This window comes from Rhipicephalus microplus, chromosome 5 (assembly GCF_043290135.1).
Source record: "Rhipicephalus microplus isolate Deutch F79 chromosome 5, USDA_Rmic, whole genome shotgun sequence".
Taxonomy (NCBI): domain Eukaryota; kingdom Metazoa; phylum Arthropoda; class Arachnida; order Ixodida; family Ixodidae; genus Rhipicephalus; species Rhipicephalus microplus.
This window is the reverse complement of record NC_134704.1, coordinates 20,520,237-20,538,055: the sequence shown is the minus strand read 5'-3', so window position 1 is coordinate 20,538,055 and position 17,819 is coordinate 20,520,237. Positions and strand designations below refer to the sequence as shown.

The 17,819-nt window shown below is 46.8% G+C and overlaps 1 long non-coding RNA gene across 1 annotated transcript in view; it reads right to left on the bottom strand.

The window, feature by feature from the left end:
- Positions 1-12,570: 12,570 nt before the first annotated feature.
- Positions 12,571-17,819, bottom strand: part of LOC142817680 (uncharacterized) — a 35,956-nt gene continuing 30,707 nt past the window's right edge. The window contains exon 2 of the long non-coding RNA XR_012895299.1: positions 12,571-16,922. This is a non-coding gene — a long non-coding RNA (uncharacterized LOC142817680). The remainder of the gene's footprint in view (positions 16,923-17,819) is intronic.

The window sequence follows — 17,819 nt, the reverse complement described above, 5'->3', positions numbered from 1 at the left end:
CATGGCCTCTGGCGTGTTTTTTTTTTTTCCTCTCGTGTCAGCACACACAAACGCCACCAGGTTGTTCCATGAACAGTGCAGCAATAAACACGCACGTATTGCTGTATGCCGTCCCGACAGGTGCTGCTGACAAGTGGGGGAGGGGGGGGGGCGACCTGGGAGTTGCTTTTTATTATTTCGCTATGCGCCCTTGCGGAATTCGCCGCAGCCGGCTTGTGGACGAGCCTCCGCCGCCGAAGAATGGTAACTTCTTGTTGCCACGGACGACCCAGGGTTCGACTCGCTCTTGGTCTGCTCTTCTCAGAGGCCAGAGGCCGCAATTTCCGAAGATTCCGCTATTACTCTTTTTTTTTCTTTCTCTCTTTCTCCGCCACGACGCTCGCTCCATTGCCGGGCGTCTTCTATTACTTATACCCTCGCTCGCTGCTTCTAGAGGGATCAAGGATGCTTTACTATCTTCTCCTCCCTGAACAGCAACACCCACCCCCCTCTTTCTCACCGCACTGCACGCACCATCACTCCTCGGCCTTCGCCATTTAACAACGCTGCCTCCTTCATCGTCGCACGAATCAGCTGCACCACCAGCATCAGTAAAGCGAGAGAAAATAAAAAAAAAAAACGTGCCTGTCGGAGCAGCGAGATCACGGGGAAGTGAGCGAGTGGTGGCACCCTCCCCCCATCTTCTAGTTTGTGGTGGTCCTTCTCGACTGGTCTTCCCCGCAAGGATGGAGGAGGAGAAGGGATGGAAGCGGCTGGCTGCGCAAAGCATCTGCAACCTTGTATATATTGTATAGCGGATGGCGTAGCTGGCTGTTAGGGATGTCTTGCTTCTTTTCGTTGCATTCGCGTTAGCCGAAGGAAATTGGGAGGACGAGGGTGGAGATGGGAAGACATCTCCGCCGCCTGTGACAGTGCAGCAGTGAGAACAGCCCTCCCGTAAAACGAGCGGAGAGAGGAAAAAGACAGATATATACGGGAAAGATGAAAGGACTAAAGGAAAATCAATAATAAAAAAAGGCCAGTCAGGTTCTAGTGGCGTGGCCGCCCCTCCGAGGTACACACGCGCACTCTTTCCCTTGGAATGTGCCTCCGGTCGGGCGGAGCAGCGAGCGTGGCTCTGAGAGGAAGCGGCCGCTCCTCCCGGGACTCTCCATATGTTCTTCAAGACTCCCCGCTCGAGGTGGGGCCGACTAAAGTAGAGGAAGAAGAAGAAATAAAATGCGTTTTGCTTGAGTGCATCAGCAGCAGAAGCGGCACTCACACGGTTTAGGAGGGAGTAATAAACGCGGGAGAGGGGGGGGGGGGAGTAGAGGCATCAGCTGTTCCACTGTATAGCGGATGAAGAAGATGGAAAGGAGGAAAGACGGGGGCTTCCTCTGTCTTGTTTTGATCTCGAGCGTGTCTGTGCCCGCGGCGTGTATTCATGGGCGCTTTGCTTTCGCCGCCGCTCTGCCCTTGTTTGGGTCGGCGAAGAAACGGCGGCTGCTGGTTGTGTGTGTGTGTGTGTTGTCGTATCGCGAAGTCACGTGGCGTGGACGAGAAGCTCGGGAGGTCGTCGTGCCGTCTCTCCAGCGGTGGGGTGGAGATTGTGTGTGTGTGTCTTTGCAGGGAGGGTATGTGAGAGGAGGGGTGAGTGAGGTGCAATTCCTTCACCGCGGTTTCCAGCTGGCCCGGTCCATAACGCGAAACCCAAAGAGGAGAAAGAGACGAGAAGAAGGACATCGCATAGACATCGGCATGACAGAAAGAGAGAAAGATTACGCCTCCGCAGTGAACTTGACGGCGGCGTCCCGGTTGTGGCAGTATATCTATTTATTTTTTTTTTTCGCTAGATGCAGGAAGCTCTGGATGAGAGGTAGCTTTTCTTCGGAGAACCCGACCTCCCGGATCCTATCTTTCTTTTCTTATCGTTTTCTTGCAGTCTTTCGCTTTTGCTGTCGGAAGCTTCGCGCCCAGCAGCAGCAGCCTTCAGCTGTCGAAAGCTGCGACTACCCGGCGACGACTGCGGGGGTCACACTCTATTTGGATGGAGTCTTGAGCCTTGACTGGTCGAGATCCAAGGCCTTATGTTGTGGAGACGCGTTGCTGCTCACTGTCAGGCCTTGGACGGGCTCGGAACGAATGGCGAAGAAAAAAAAAAAAACAAGAACGCCGCGGGCTGAATGTCACAGTGTACACTATCTCGATGCGCGCCCGTATCAGCCGCACAAGTCGAAGCAAGCATATCTGTTTCACGACTGTCCAGACAGGGCACCGTACTCATCGCACGTCTTCACGCATCTGTTCGTATGGAAAATTACGGCCACTGTGGGATATGGGGGAATGAAGGGGAGGGGGAAGTGCATAAATATCGCCATCGAAGCGTACAACTTGAAATTCAACAGGGTGATGACGTGGGTTATAGTTGGTACTTGCACTGAGTTTTACGAAACGAAGTGGCGCCCAGAGGAAGAAGTAGACATGAACTTATACGAGTGAAAAGAAGACTTAAGTGTGGATTACTTGATGTAAAGCTATATATCGAATGCAGCCTGCGTGCGACTTCTTAGTGCATCGTGTCTTCTGATGATATCAAGCCTATATTCTTTGACTGAAGTTTTATTTAATTTGATATATACCAGAGAATGTCTGCGCACTCCTGGAGGTTAATAAGTGCGATTAATTGGGGGTGTGAACATGGCGACCTGCCCCCTCCCGGTGCAAATATGGAACCTTGGCATTTAGAAATGTGAAGCCATTTAGCAAAGAATACGTATGTTAAGGTAGCGAGACGATTCCTCCTACTTACGTAATCTCCAGTGCGATTTCCATGTTCAGTGTGATTACTCTGACACGGTAGGATTTACACTATAGGCCAGAGAGCAACGGCTCATGGAAGTCGAGCAGGATAAATCGAAACTATAAGTATAGAAATTCCAGATGTCTCAGCTTGTGCTTCTGGCTGCGCGTCACCAGAGCCTCAAGCTGTTTTTTTTGTTTTTTTTTTAACGCGCAATTTCTTTCTTTTACCAGCAACATCGTGACGTTCTACCACTACCGACTTTTTGATGTGTCAACGAATTCTTTGAGAACCTATTCAACCGACGTCGCACGCGTGCACGCATTCAGTGGGCGAGCTTGGGAGAGACTTCGAACGCGGCCTTCTGTCATAGCCTGGTGTTGTAGTAAAACTGCTACGTATATATATACGAGGAAACCTAGTGGTTGCGTTACTTTGTGTGGCGAACGAGAAACAAACGACCAAATAGAAATCCGACTGGCCAAGCATGGAGAGAAAGGGAGTGGGCGAGCTGTTACAACTTGTCTTGAAAGTGTGCCCCGGCTATAGATTCTGACGTGAAAGCAGCGCTTTTGTGGCCCCCTGGCTGGCCATAAAAGAAAGGATCCGTGCGGCGTTATATTTGAAGGGTTGTTCAGCGGTTTTTGGTAATAATATTAATAATAATAAAAAGCCATCATTCTCGGCAATGCACGCGAGGCAGGCTGGAGGGGGAAGTTTTGTAGCGGGTCGGCCGAAAGCGACCTTCGAAGCCTTTGTTCCTTTGTGGTGGGATCGATTGGAAGCTGTGCGCAATGCGCCCGTCGCTCCTTTTTATGAGAGATGCCTGTAATGGTTTCCGAGGGCGTTGTTTTTGTCGGGCAATATGCCGCCGGTGTCTGCGTAGGTGCGGCCGCTTCGCCTTATGAGCGCGCTTTATGGGCGAAAAATAAAAGCGTCGATGTTACTTGATTCGTGTAGCTTCTTCCAGGTTTGTTGCAATGAACACTCAATGGTAGAAGCAGCCCGCTGTAACTGTGGTATTTCAACATCAAAAGGGCGTTTTCCCCTCTTCGTTGTCGTATCCGAGGTATACTACTGCGATTCTTTTAAGTGCCCCGCTATAGCGCAACAAGAGGCCTCGGTGCCCTTTAGGTGTTCTAAAGATGAAAAGCTTGCAGTGTTTGGACGCAGTTAAACCAAGTTTTTCGAGCGGCAGCTCAACTTTGCTTGTTCTGGGAAACGTTGAGGCCATTGGTTTTGCAGGGACTTGCAGAGACCATTGGTTCGACATTAGTTCTGCAGAGTCGTGGCTTAGGCGAGAAGGTCTACAAGCTTCGACTATACATGCTGCGACAAGAGAACCAACGTGTCGCACGACAAGAGAAAACACACACACACTACATTACCTTCTGGGCGCGAACGCGTAGTGAAAGATGGAATGATTGATGGGTAGATGGATGCTGTGACCGTCTTCTTTACAAAGGAGCGGTGTCATGCCCCACCAGACTTGACACATAAAAAAAATAAAGCACTTTTTTTTAAGTTGGTCTAGTACCTCGTCCACTTCCGTTAGAGTGATCTTCTTATAAAACTGCACAACTCCTTGCGGCAGAATGTCCATTTCTTTTTCTTTCCACATTAAAAAAATCACAGCATATCCACGGAGTGAATGATGATGATTGGGGCGAAGCGTCCGTCAGTCAGTCCGTCCATCCGTCTGTCCATACGTCCGTACACTCCTGCTTCCGTTCATCCGTGCATCCGTCCGTTCATGCTTGCGTATATTTATTCGTCCGTCCGTCCGCGCGTCCTTCTGTCCATCCGTGCGTCCACCTGTGTGTCCGTCCGTCCTTCCGTGCATCTGGCTGTTTGTCCGTAGTAGTAGTAGTAGTAGTAGTAGTAGTAGTAGTAGTAGTAGTAGTAGTAGTAGTAGTAGTAGTAGTGGGTAGCCACCTCTCGTTTAGTCCTTTGAATGTCCGCTGGGTGGCGGTACTTCTATATGATGAATATATGATGAAAAGATGCGAGATGGTGGTACTTTGAGTGTTCACTAGATGGACTGACGCATGGGCGGACAGGCAGACAAGCAGATGGGCGGATGGACAGATAGACAGATTCACGGATGGACGGACGGTTGGACGCATGGACGGATCGGTGGACGCATAGACGGATGGGTGTACGGATGGATGGTTGCACGGACGGACGCAAGAACAAACGGACGGACGGAAGCGAGGACGGACTAACGGATGCTTCGCCACACTCATCATAATTCACTCTGTGGATATGCTGTGATTTTTTTTTATTATGCACAGGACGCTATATGGGACCTCGCCTTTTACCCCTGTGTATTTCTGCCATCAACATTGAATCACACGTGAAAAAAAAAAAGGTTTTAAAGTAAACATGGATGGGTGAGCGCAGTAAAGCGAACGTGTCTGGAGCCAGACGCAGTCTGGAGGCAAGGATGCGTTGCTTCTACGAAGTCGCTGAAAGCATTCACCCTTAGCTAGTATTCGCGTGTACGTGTACTTTAAAAAAGAAAACGTGAGTTTAGAATTTTGGAACCCTGAAAAAAAAAAAGAAAACAAGATAACAAAAGCAGCTATGAAAACAAAACTGAGTATGGACACTGCTTTTTTGGCTCCGGGGAGCTTTCTGACATCGAGAAGGGGAAGAAGCGGTGCATGTGGATGACGTACAACCGGGAAAAAGAATAATAATGTATGAAAAGCTATACACAGCATAAATTCGTATATATTACAGCTTTATTTTTTTTTTCTGTAATATGAATGGTTCCAGGAATCGCCTTTGCAAAAGGCAGGAAGCGCTCCCGGCGTCCTTTGGGAGTGAGGGAGAGAGATGGTGGGGGTGGAACACGAGAAACACGGCGGAGTTGAATTCATGGGGGGGGGGGGGGGGGGAGTTGTATAAGTGAGGGAGGTGACCAACCCCACAGGGACAGGGCGGGCGACATGTGTTTGAAATGTGCCAGAAAATGAAAGTGCGATGGCAGGCCCGCGGATACAGTGTGCTCTGCAAGGCACGCATTCGTTTGTGCGTGTTTACGCGTCTCGGGACGCTCATCCGCCTGCCTGCCGGGGCTGCCTTTGCGCGAGTGAGCACACGTCGGGGTGTGTTTTCGGCGCATACGTGTTCTCATGTCCTTGCGGGGAAGGTTTGAAAAGTAAAAAAAAATAAATGAAGAAGACCCGGAAAGTGCTTCCCCGGTAAGAGAACTTTTTTTTAAAAATATTTCCGAGTAAACGACGCCGGATGAGCAGGGCGAGGAGAAAAAGTGGCAAACAGCGGTACGGATGGCCTGCCCGAAACTGGCAATGCTTTGCATGGCTGCGTGCCTGGTGGCCTGAAGATAAAAACTAGAGCGAAGAGTAACACCACTCCACCGTCGCGGTGCTGTGAAACTGCAGTTCAGGAAAGCTGAGGGATAAACGGCGCAAAGAAAGAAAGAAAGAAAAAAAGAAAGAAAGAAAGAAAGAAAGAGAGAAAGAAAGAGAGAAAGAAATAAAGAAATAAAGAAAGAAGCAAAGCGAGTAAAATAGGTGAACTAAAGATTGTAAGAAAGACTGAAAGGCAGGCAGAATCACTAAAAACGTGTACAATGTCAAGAAATGTGTAAATAAAAAAAAAGTTAAGAGAGCGTCTATGACCGGGAGGGGTTGGGAGTGAAAAGAGGGCGACACGGGTGCGTCGTTCCCGACAGTGGCGCCTCTGATGGCTTCGGTGGTCTTTATACCCCGCGGCGCGGCGACCGAGAGCTCGTCAAGTCGACCTCAAAGGCGACCGGTCTTCGGAGGACTCCCCGTGGAGGTTCTCCTGTCAGAGCTACTCTTTGGCCGGCCTTATTATACTGCGCCCCTCAACAAATGTAAAAATGAAAGTACTTTCGGTGTCCCGCTATGTTTCTGTGCTGCGTTACTTTGATACGTTTGCTGCCAACTTTATCTTCCTTTACGTTATTGAAGAGCCGCCTTCCAAAGCAGTGTTGGCGCTTTGAAGGGGGCTGTCTCAGAGGTGACATTAATCTGCACCTTCTATCTATGACAGAGGCATCGGAAGCCGTAATGGAAAAACCGTTCCCCATATTCGCCGTATGCATTCGTCCGGAAGGAGTTGTTCATATTTGATTGGTAGTACGAACGCGGTTATGTATTATACAGATTACACCTGGACACGTCTCGAAACAGATAGAGAGTCATTGTTGATAGATACAGCTGATCAGGTCCTTTAAATTTTACGCAGGCGTTTGCAGCACACGCTGCAGCTGCTTTAGAAATTTCCGTTAACGAAAGATGTGGCATCAGCAGCGAAAATAACCGGTAGCATTAGTAGCCACAACTAACAGACATTGATGCTAATGAAAGTATTGAGGATGTTACTAGTATAGTGAAGAAGGAAAAGTGGACGCAACGATAGTTGCCTCAGGAAGGGTCCGAACCAGCGACCTTCGAGTAACACACCAGATGGTCAACCAAGTGAGCTGCTGAGGCGGTCATCTTCTCGTCCACTTTATGGTGTACATCATCATGATCATCATCATGCTGGCTTCGCCCACTGCAGGACAAAGGCGTCCCCCATATTCTGCCAGTCAACCCGGTCCTGTGCTTCTTGATTCCACTTTATCCCCGCAAACTTCCTGATCTCATCTGCCCACTTAACTGTCTTTCTCCCCTTCACCCCCTTGCCTTCTTTGGAATCCAGTCTGTGATCCTTAATGACTAGCGGTTATGTTGGGGGGGGGGGGTGATTTAACATGAAAACAAAAGAACAGTGGGCCCCGTAACTGTTTCTCAGAGGGAGGACACCTCAACAGTAGCTCACGAGGGGGGGTAGAGAAGGGAATAAAAGGATAGGAGTAAAAGGTAGAGAGAGATAGAGAGAGAGAGGAAGGAGAGAGCGAGGCGCAGGGACAGGGAGAAGATAGGAAAGATGGACACGGTCGCAGGAGTCCGAGGATGGGGCACCACTGGCGAGAGCTCTTGTCGGCGTCAGGAGATGGCGTAGGGTGCTCCCAGTCGGCCAGAGCTGTGCTGTCGTCAGAGATCAGCGTCAGGAGATGGCATTGGGCGAGCCCAGTCGGCTAGAGCTGCGCGGTCGTCGGAGATCGCAGGGGCACAACCTGTCGGCACAAAATCCAGCGAGCGAGTTTGAGCAGAGAGTGCATCACTGTGGTGCAGCCAAACGGTTCCTTTATTGTTCCTTTTGGAACTGCGTATACGGAATGTATTTCGTATTTTATCTCTTCCCCTTTTTCTTTGTATACAATTCTCTGGCATGAAAAGTGTACAACTGTTGGCCTATGTAGGTCCATTTAAACCTATTAGCGTCGTGCCATGAGTGGTTATTTTGAACTCTTCAAACATATCAGATATGATTAAAAACAATCAGAACGTACGTCAGTGATCTGCTGAGATGCGTCACTGCACTGCTAAGTAACTCTCCAGGGCTTCTACGCGTACTTAAAAAGCCGAAAACCGTAATTCTCCATAATCACCCAGCCACTCGTGTGAACTTTTACGCAGACGATCGCTACCCATCACAGATGCCACACAGCACTCTGTTTTAAGCCGCTACCCGCCTCGTTAAACTAACAGGCGCTCTTTCCGCCTCAGCGCCGATGTGATATACGAGCTCTAGATGCTAATGTCTGCACGCAGCGCCGTCTGGCACCGATGCCGGGCAATCGATAAAGGCTTGCAGGCCCGCGTTGTTTACTGCATTGTCCGAGCCGCATTTTACTATTTTATTTACTCTTAATCATTTCTGTTATATTTTACTGAAGTATTTATTTTTTTCTCTCTTCGATAATAAATGGGTTCCTAACAGAACCGTCTTCATTACGGCTGGCCAGGCGAAGCGGGTCGAACGCTTGTTTTTGGGCGTGTTAATTTATCTTCGTTCATCAAGAGGTCATTGGCGAGTTTATTTGAATATCGGGTTCGCGTTGAAACCACCGATGTGCGTTTTGTGATGAAATGGAGTTATTGTGGAACAGTATGTTTCACGTGAAAACCATACTATACAAGAAGAACTGCGTTGAACTGCCTCTTTTGAGAGAGAGATAAGTTTATTTACAGAAAGGTAGAGAGGTCGGCCTGAGCGATAGCTTGCTCTAGCCTGCTACTCTACACTGGGGGAAGGGAAAGGCGAAAAGAAAGAATAATGAATGACGATGGTGAGATAGAGAGGTGAGTATGTAGTGTTCTTTCCAGCTGAAACACATTTTATAGCCGCACATATAGTCCTCTTTTATAGTCTAAAGTTCCAAGTGACTGCATATATGAAAATATCAATGGTTCATTACGTCGTATAGTATAGGCGGCATCGATATAACCTTCGTTTACTTACGCGTCTGCAGGCGATGCGTCACTCAATGACCCCACTAAACAACCAATTTCGCATTTCAGACTGTTAGCTGTATATTGTTCCGTGCACCAACTGGTCCCAGTGGACGCTTCGGAATTTTAGTTATCCGATAAAAGACTGGTGAATACTAATACACTGTAAGAACCCAAACCTTGTCGCTTTTTTTGCGTTATGGCTTTTAAAGCTTTCCGTAAAAATTCATCGACACTTATCTTGGATTGGGCAATTTACATTGCGGTTCGCTCGTGGCATATCAGATAATTGATATGTAGGCTTCAGCGTCCCAAAATAACGACATGGTTATGAGAGATGCAGTAGTGAAGGGCTTCGGAAGTAATGGCATAGCAAATGCAACAGCAAATGCGAACACAGCAGCAGCTGTTTGCATATATTTCTTTTCTTTCCTGCACTTCACGTCACTGCGATTCGCGCTTGGCGATTGGATGTTTGATTATGTAAGTTGGCGATAAGCGAAAATTATAAAAGGATATTTCTTCCTTTCTTCTTCTTTCTTTCCTTTTCTCTCTCTTTCTTTCTTTCTTCCTCTCCTTCTTTCTTACTTTCTTTCTTACTTTCTTTATTTCTTTCTTCGGTGGAGGAGAAATGGTAGAGGTCGTGTACTCTGCGAAAGAACACCAGATGGTAAAACTTTCGGGAGCCCTCTACTATGGCAACTTCCATAATCATATCGTGATTTTGGGACGTAAAACCCAAGATAATATCCTTTCTTTCTTTCTTCCTTTCTTTCTTTCTTTCTTTCTTCCTTTCTTTCTTTCTTTCTTTCTTTCTTTCTTTCTTTCTTTCTTTCTTTCTTTCTTTCTTTCTTCAGTGGAGGGGAAATCGTAGAAGGTCGTGTAATCTGCGATGTTAATAGAACACTAGATGGTAAATATTTTGGGAGCCCTCCAGTATGGCAACTTTCATAATCATATCGTGGTTTTGGGACGTGAAATCCAAGATAATACCATTTCTTCCTTTCTTTCCTTCTTCATTTCTTTCTTTCTTTCTTTCTTCCTTTTCTTCTTTCTTTCTTTCTTTCTTTCTTTCTTTCTTTCTTTCTTTCTTTCTTTCTTTCTTTCTTACTTTCTTTCTTTCTTTCTTTCTTTCAACGCGCAATTGAGGTCTGTCCATACGATGGGCGATGCTTGACGGGGCCGCTCGCAGAATGTAATATCCGCATACCACCGAGTCAGCTACAAGGGATGTAATATAACAGGTGCTTGGCTTGCGAAACGTTTTTGACGAATACATGTGTCGTCAGAGGCTCCTCAAAGAGAGCGGCTGTGTCTCTCTTTCTTCTTTCTTTACCTCACCTCCGATACATCTTTTTATCTATTACTTTCGTTTTCGTGCGGGTACTTCGATTTCTTGCCACGGAAGCGCAGCTGGTTCCTTTCGCAATCAATTTTACAGTAGGCAGGAAGCGATGTTGAAACGGTCACCGGACACCGTCGCTCTGGTCGCCTTGGCATTAGCGTGATTTCCGCCTAGGCTTTCATCCAGGGCCGGTTATTGATGCAGAAAATGTTCGTCCCATCTCCCAATTTTTCTTTTTTCAATAAAGTCTACCTCCACGAAGCTTCTTCTGGTTAAAAAAAAATCCCCCCCCCCCCGCACACACACACACACACAGTAAACTGTAACTTCAGGCCGTTTATTTGTGCGTGGGAGTTTGGGCGAGTTGGTATGACATGATGATTGTTATGGCGTGAGAACAAAAGAAGACAAAGGGACAAGAAGATGATGATAATGCCTCCACTATGGCTCTTGCCCACTCAGGGGGATTGGCCAAGAATTGAGGATGTGAAATTTAAGGCCTTTCGAATGATACCTAATCCTAAGAGAAGGAGGATAAGCACACGTAAAAACAGAAAGAGTGCAATATTTTTTTGCCATTTCGACCAGACAGAATATTATATATCTCGAATTGAAATTGCAGTAATTTTGAACACGTTTAAAATTGTGCGCTCGTCTTCTTCTTGTCCCTTTGTCGTCGTTCTGTTCTCGCGATATAGCAATTATTTATTGATGCTAAGAAAATGTGCCGCCATCTTGACAAGGTTTCATTCATTCTATCATGACATTGCAGGATCGTGAATCCTCCGCGCCAGCAAAAATATTGTGGTGTTTCACATGCCCCAAAGTGAGGGACGTGTGGGCTAGACGGACTAAAGAATGTAAGAGAAAAAACAAAAAAAAAAGACTTACAACTTAAACAGCGAGCAAGCGAACGAAATAATTAACATAACACTTAGAGGATGCTTGAGCTTCGCCTTCAAGAATAGAACGCGATAGCGTCGTGGGCTCCTTGCACATTGCCTTATCAATTGCTAGCCTAGCTTAATTCGGTTCTCGGCACATGCCCCAGCCGTGCCGTGAGGAAAGGATTGATCGTGGGCGTAACGTGAGTCATTTCAGTCTATCCTAAAATGCCTGCTGCTAGTACAGTTGTTAAGGGTCCACAACGTCATAGTTCTTCCTTTTTGCGAATCAGCAAAGGACTCAATACGCATCTGCAAGGCAACACGCGAACTTACGGAGCTGCTCACATTGTTGATATGTTTGCAGCTGATGATTATTAAGTGTTTACGAGTTCTTCGTAATCGGAGGGCCCTTAGTACATCCATACAGGCCCGTTGCCAGGGAAGGTACTCTACCCCCCCCCCCCCCCCCTCTGGAATAATAATTTGCAGGGGGGGGGGTACTGATAATAAGTAATGAAAATGGGTGTTTTGGAAAGCCTCCGACAAGTCCCCCCCCCCCCCCCCCTCTTCCTCCAAAAAGTATTCCTGGCTACGGGCCTGCATCCATACAGTGTTTTATTCAACAGCATATTCAAGAAATGTCGTTGTTGTATATGTCGTGGTTGCATAAATGTTGTATATTCGGAAGTTCTTTAAGAGCCCTTTGAGGCAGTGTACGTGGATGTAGATCGCAGGCATCATTGTACGCGAGGCCAGCTTATTGCGCCAAACGTGAAGAACTTGAGCGTCTTTTTTCCTCATCCCGCCTTCATCTTCGTGCACCTTTTTTTTTTCTGTTTTAGTGCATTATCATGGCTTCTTGCGTGAAAGATTATGCTGCTATTCCGGTACCTGGAGCAAGCAGCCTTAGGCGCTATCAACGTTTCTTGCTGTACGAGCGATTGAAGCACCGGAGTTGCGATGTTCACGCACAAGCGTCCAAAATGGATGCTCGTGCGCGAATGGGATCGGGCGCTCTTCGAGAGAATTCGTGAGTGGACGCTGCTGTTTCCCTGCACTTATCTTTAAAAAAAAGAAGAAAGACGCATTGTCTTTTTTCTTTTAATTTGTGTGTTCTCTATACGAATCGGTGCGCTCACTGACTGTCTCGTAGCACTTCGTGCGTAACGAGTTATGATAGCGCTTTTCCCGTGTTCCTTCCACGCCTTGCGTAGCAGTGTCTTCTTTTTATTTATTTTTTATTTTTATTTATACAATACAGCACGCCACAAATGGGCCCAAGCAGGAGTGGGGGTGTTACAGAGCCGTTAGAACAATTATACAATCTTTGGCGAGGTAAAAACAATAAACAGGACAATACAAAATATTTTGAAAACACTGTAAAATATTAATACAAAATTTTACAAGTCAAACATTTGATCAATCGATTTCAGCACATTGTCAGATGAAAGAATTTCATGCGGGAGGTTATTCCAGTCGGTTATAGTGCGGGGAAAAAAAGAATACTTAAAATTGTTAGTGCGCGCTGTGATAGGCGAGAACTTTGCAGAATGGTAATTTCAATTTCTCTAGGTTTCTTTTTATAGTTCCATGCAGCGCAGTATTAAACTGACATTCATCCACATGGGCTTAACAGCGTACTTTATACTCACGCTGGTTAAAACACGCTCTCTGTTTTGTACAACACAAAACAGCGTGTCTGCTCCAGCGATGACAGCGTTTTATTTTTTCTACATAAAAAACATTATTGCTCTTGCAGTTGTACACAACACCTGTCAATTATCCGTTTCCTCTAAGCAGAGACAGATTCGAGACGCTCAGGTAAAGGACAAAGTTAACAATAAGTGTATGCATAGTGGCTAACACAGACTTAAGGCACTATATATGATTTGCAGTCCTCATGGTACGTATGTACGTACACCGATTTTTTCCCCTACCTTGACCGCACTGCACAGTGCTTAGAGTGCGGATAGTGCGTGTAAATGGAACCAGCAAACGGAAAATGACAGCAAAAAAAAAAAAAACACTATTGTCGTAATACTGCGTAGCGTGACTGAGTTTAAGCGCAACAGCGTGGCGTTGCATCACAGCACGTAATCTTTCTTAAGCCACATTGCTCTATCCGACGCCTACCGATCAGGTGCGAGTGCAAAATAGGCTCGAGGTAATATCTGCAATGTCTCGATAAGTGATGATGAAGTCGAATGTGAAGTCGTATCCGGTGTGCAATCTGGTGGTGCTAATGGTTCCAAACAAACGTCACGCTTGACTTCAAAAAAAAAAAAAACAGAGAGAGAGAGAGAGAGAGAGAGAGAGAGAGAGAGAGAAAGTTGTGCACCCCCTCACACATTTATCCATCTCTTTGCAAAAGCGTCCAAGGCTACAATTTGCGTAGTGTGATTTCGCAACTTGTCTCGTGGATGCAGAACAAACAAGCAAGCAAGCAAGCACACAAACAAACAAACAAACAAACAAACAAACAAAAATAAAAGTCAGGACTATCTCTGCCAAAGTTGCTAGCACCACACTGCGGTGCCCCAGTTTAAAAGCTCGCTCGCGTTCTGCGCAAAATGTGATGTACGACATGAGCAGTTCGGAATGATTTTGTAAAAACATAACAAAAAGAGCAAAAAAAAAAGTCACAAGCAAATGTGATGGTTGACGGAGACACGAGAGGAGCGGTAGACGAGGACACGAAGTCACGTACCAGCAGATGCTACATGCACAGCGTATAGACCACTTATCGACGCCTCGTCTGAAATTTAAGCACTGTGGTGCACGCACGCCAATTTGAACCTGACTGGTCCCTGCAGTTACACCGTAAAAGGAAGGAGAGACCGGTCCTTCAGCAAAAATCTATCCAGCAATCTTTCACGCGTGGAGACCTTCGCCTCGATCCTGGTACTGGGCGTACAGCGCATGTGTATGCGATCGTGTACGCTCTACGTCAAAAAAAAAAAAAACAAATACGAACGAAAGTTCTACTGGCGCATAACACGACCTACACTGGATAGTACATTGGAGTGACGTGTGTGTATATACGTGGTTTGTAAGACCAATGAGAAGGAGGGGAAGAGTTCGGTGTTAGGTCGACGGAAGGACCAATCCGGCATCGGTGTTCTCACGGTCCTACGTGTATATATACTGGCGCAATGGGAGCGGGCCGTCGGCATCGAGCTAAAGAACAAGTGTGCCGCCGCCACCTGCCGGCTGCGGCAGGTCGACTTTGGACGGGTTTTGCATCGCACGTCGCGAGGATCTGCGCAGTGCAAAAGTGCGGAACCTCCTGGCGCCGACGATTGGCACAGCTTGCTGCCGGGCGTGCACGGTATGCATTGCTCCGCGTCCCCCGCCCTGCTCTGAATGCGCGACACCCATAGAATGGGCAGGTGCATGCCGTGTTTTCGCATGTATAGCTTTTTAAGACGAAAGCCTTACACGCCTTATCAAAGACGAAAATGGACCGCCGGCATCAGCTCGAGGGATGCAAGAAATCGTCCCGACGTGATGGCATCACCCACCATCAGTATGATGCAATCGTGACGACAATGATTGACAAAAATTATGACGTTATGAAAAGTTTTCGTGAGGTCATGTCGTGAGGTCCATACCATGACCTTGGTGATGGGATGAGCTCCCGCTGTGGCACTGGGTCATAGGTCATACGCCACGCTTGGTCATAGGTGGTCCGATCCCGGAGCTCTATCGTTAGGTGCAGATTGAGTTATCTGTATCTGCTACCTACGGGGGGGCAGAAAGTTTGCAATGCCCCTTAACCTGGCGACATTGCAAGCCGGGAGGACCATGCAGTAAAAAGTTAAGATACACGCGATTGCTTTCGATTTCTTTTGAGTCATTTTAGGCGAACGCATAACGTGGACCTTGCGAATTTTCGGCAAAAGGTATCACAGCACAAGTACTGCGCAAGACAACAACAGTGCAAAAAATAATAATAAACAAAAGGCCAAGCGAGGGGATATATCGAGAGCACTGAATCGACAACCGCGATTAGTGGCAATGGATGGTGCGTGATGAGTTAAGCGCAGAAAAAGGTCCCATGGTGCTAAATATATGTAACTTATTAACGTGATGGTTAGGGCTAGGTGGTACTTGCTCGCTTCAGTGTTTGTTTATTTTATTTTTTTGCGCACGTAATTTATTGTGTTCCTATATTTATCACGTTCACGTGTAAAAGCCACATTATCAAAGTGACACCTAACATTTCGGAATATCATGTGACTCTCTTGTTGCACTCCTGCAAAAATATGGCTGTCACACATACTGTTCCAGTGCTGAAACCTCTGCGCTTCGGTTAAAGATTCAAGTTTCCTTATTGGGTAGTTATGTAGACGGGTACAGGACTGACGGAAAAGAAAGTTGCATAAGTAGATTTAAATGGTGGTTGGTCCCTTTTATGTCAACAGCAGTTGGCAATACATTCTAGTGATAATACAAATTCGTCGCAATAAGCACGAAAAAGAGATGTATTTTTCTGGAGTATTTTTTTTTTTTTGCTAATAGCTTCTGCGCTTTACATCAGGAAACTTGTGGGGCCCAAAAAAACCTGCCGCTAGAAGACTGACTGCGAATATGCAACACCGTCATGACAGCTGTGTTCCACACATGCCGTAGTTACTGGTGGCGCTGACTAACACCGTTGAAATTAACATGTATACCCCATAAAGCGGACCGGGGCACGAATTCCGCCGTGACTCAGTTGGTACAGCATCGGACGCGTTACTCTATGCGAAGATCGCAGGTTTGGTTCTTGCCGGCGGTAACTTGTTTATTCGTCCGCCTTACTTTTCCCAGCTGAATCATCCTTACTTACTACACATTACATCAGCTAAACTTTACTTGACATCATTGCCGGTTAGTTGTCGTTAACACCACGCATATCGATCGCATTGCTGTTGCCGGGTTGATGGTGGTGGTGGTGACTACCACCACCAACCATTGTTGTGTCCGGGTTGGTGGTGGTAGTCACCACTCACCACCACCAACCCGGCAACAGCAATTCGATTGATTGATTTGTGGGGTTTAACGTCCCAAAACCACCATTTGATTATGAGAGACGCGAAACACCAATGCGACATGCGTGATGTTAACGAGAACTAACCGGCAATGATGTCAAGGAAGGTTTAACTGATGTAATTGTTGGCGTATATATGACTAGCTACGCTATACAAGTTCACCCTCTCCCACTATCTCAAGCGTGGGAGCCCGTGCCACTGGCGGCGGAGCGGTCGGTGCTTGTGCGTGGCTTCACGTCTGTTTCACAGCGGCCTGCTGTATCGCACCGTCTACCGGTCCAGCCTTCTTCGTGGAGGTGGCGGGCATTGTTATTCCGTGACGTAGGTGGCTGTAGAGCGTCGATCCGTCTCAGCACTGTACGATGCGCACGGTGCGGTTCCTCTTTCCGCGACCGCGGCCTGGTGTGCGTGCACGTAGCCGCTGCATGCGTGCCGTGGACGTGCCAGCCTTGCAGCGACGTGCTGCCGGACACGCCTGTACATGCAAATGAACGAGAACAGCGTGCAGACTCGGTGAAGTATACGCTGGCATGGAGAGACCTGCAATAAATAAAATAAATAAATAAATAACAGAAAGAGCAAGAAAAAATTCAGCCACGTTCACGCCGTGCAAACCATCGAACAGTGAAGCTATGTTGATGACATTTAGTATAAGAAGGCCTCATCGATATTAAGATACTACTACTACTACTACTACTACTACTACTACTACTACTACTACTACTACGGTGACGGCGACTACTACAAATAATAATAATAATAATAATAATAATAATAATAATAATAATAATAATAATAATAATAATAATAATACTTGTTAAGATTATAGGAAATTATCTGATATGCTTTTATATGATAACGCTTCAAATTTGACTGAACGTTTTCTTATGGACAACGATGTCGTAACATGTAACATTTCATGCATTTTTAAGCACCGCTTCAAGAGATTTAGGAACAATTTCAGCCGACGCTTTTTGATGGGGCTGAAATTCACAGCGTGAACGCACATGTGCTTAGGTGGTGGTACGACTCTACTGAACAGTTTATATCAGCAACTAATGCAACACCACCTTGCCCAGTGATTAACTCTTCCTAAGAACCCTGGTTGGCCAGAACCATTCCGATGTCCCAATCTTTGGTGCATTTCCTAATCGCAGCTTGAAATTAGCAGGTATTTTCACACGATTCTATCAGTCGAGGTAACTGTGTTTGGAGTGGCTCTTCGTTTTGTTAACAGCGCTACTGGTGGCCTCCGATCCCGGATTCAAGTAGGAGCGCGCGCACACTTTCAATGAGCAGATTCTGGCACAGGCGTCAGCTCTGTCTGTCCTCCAACGCACAAGTCCCTCAGAAACCGACAGGCCACCCTCTGGCGCCTGCTACAAATTCACACTCTTTCTTATCTTCTCATTCTATTGCATTGTCACCCCCTTTTCC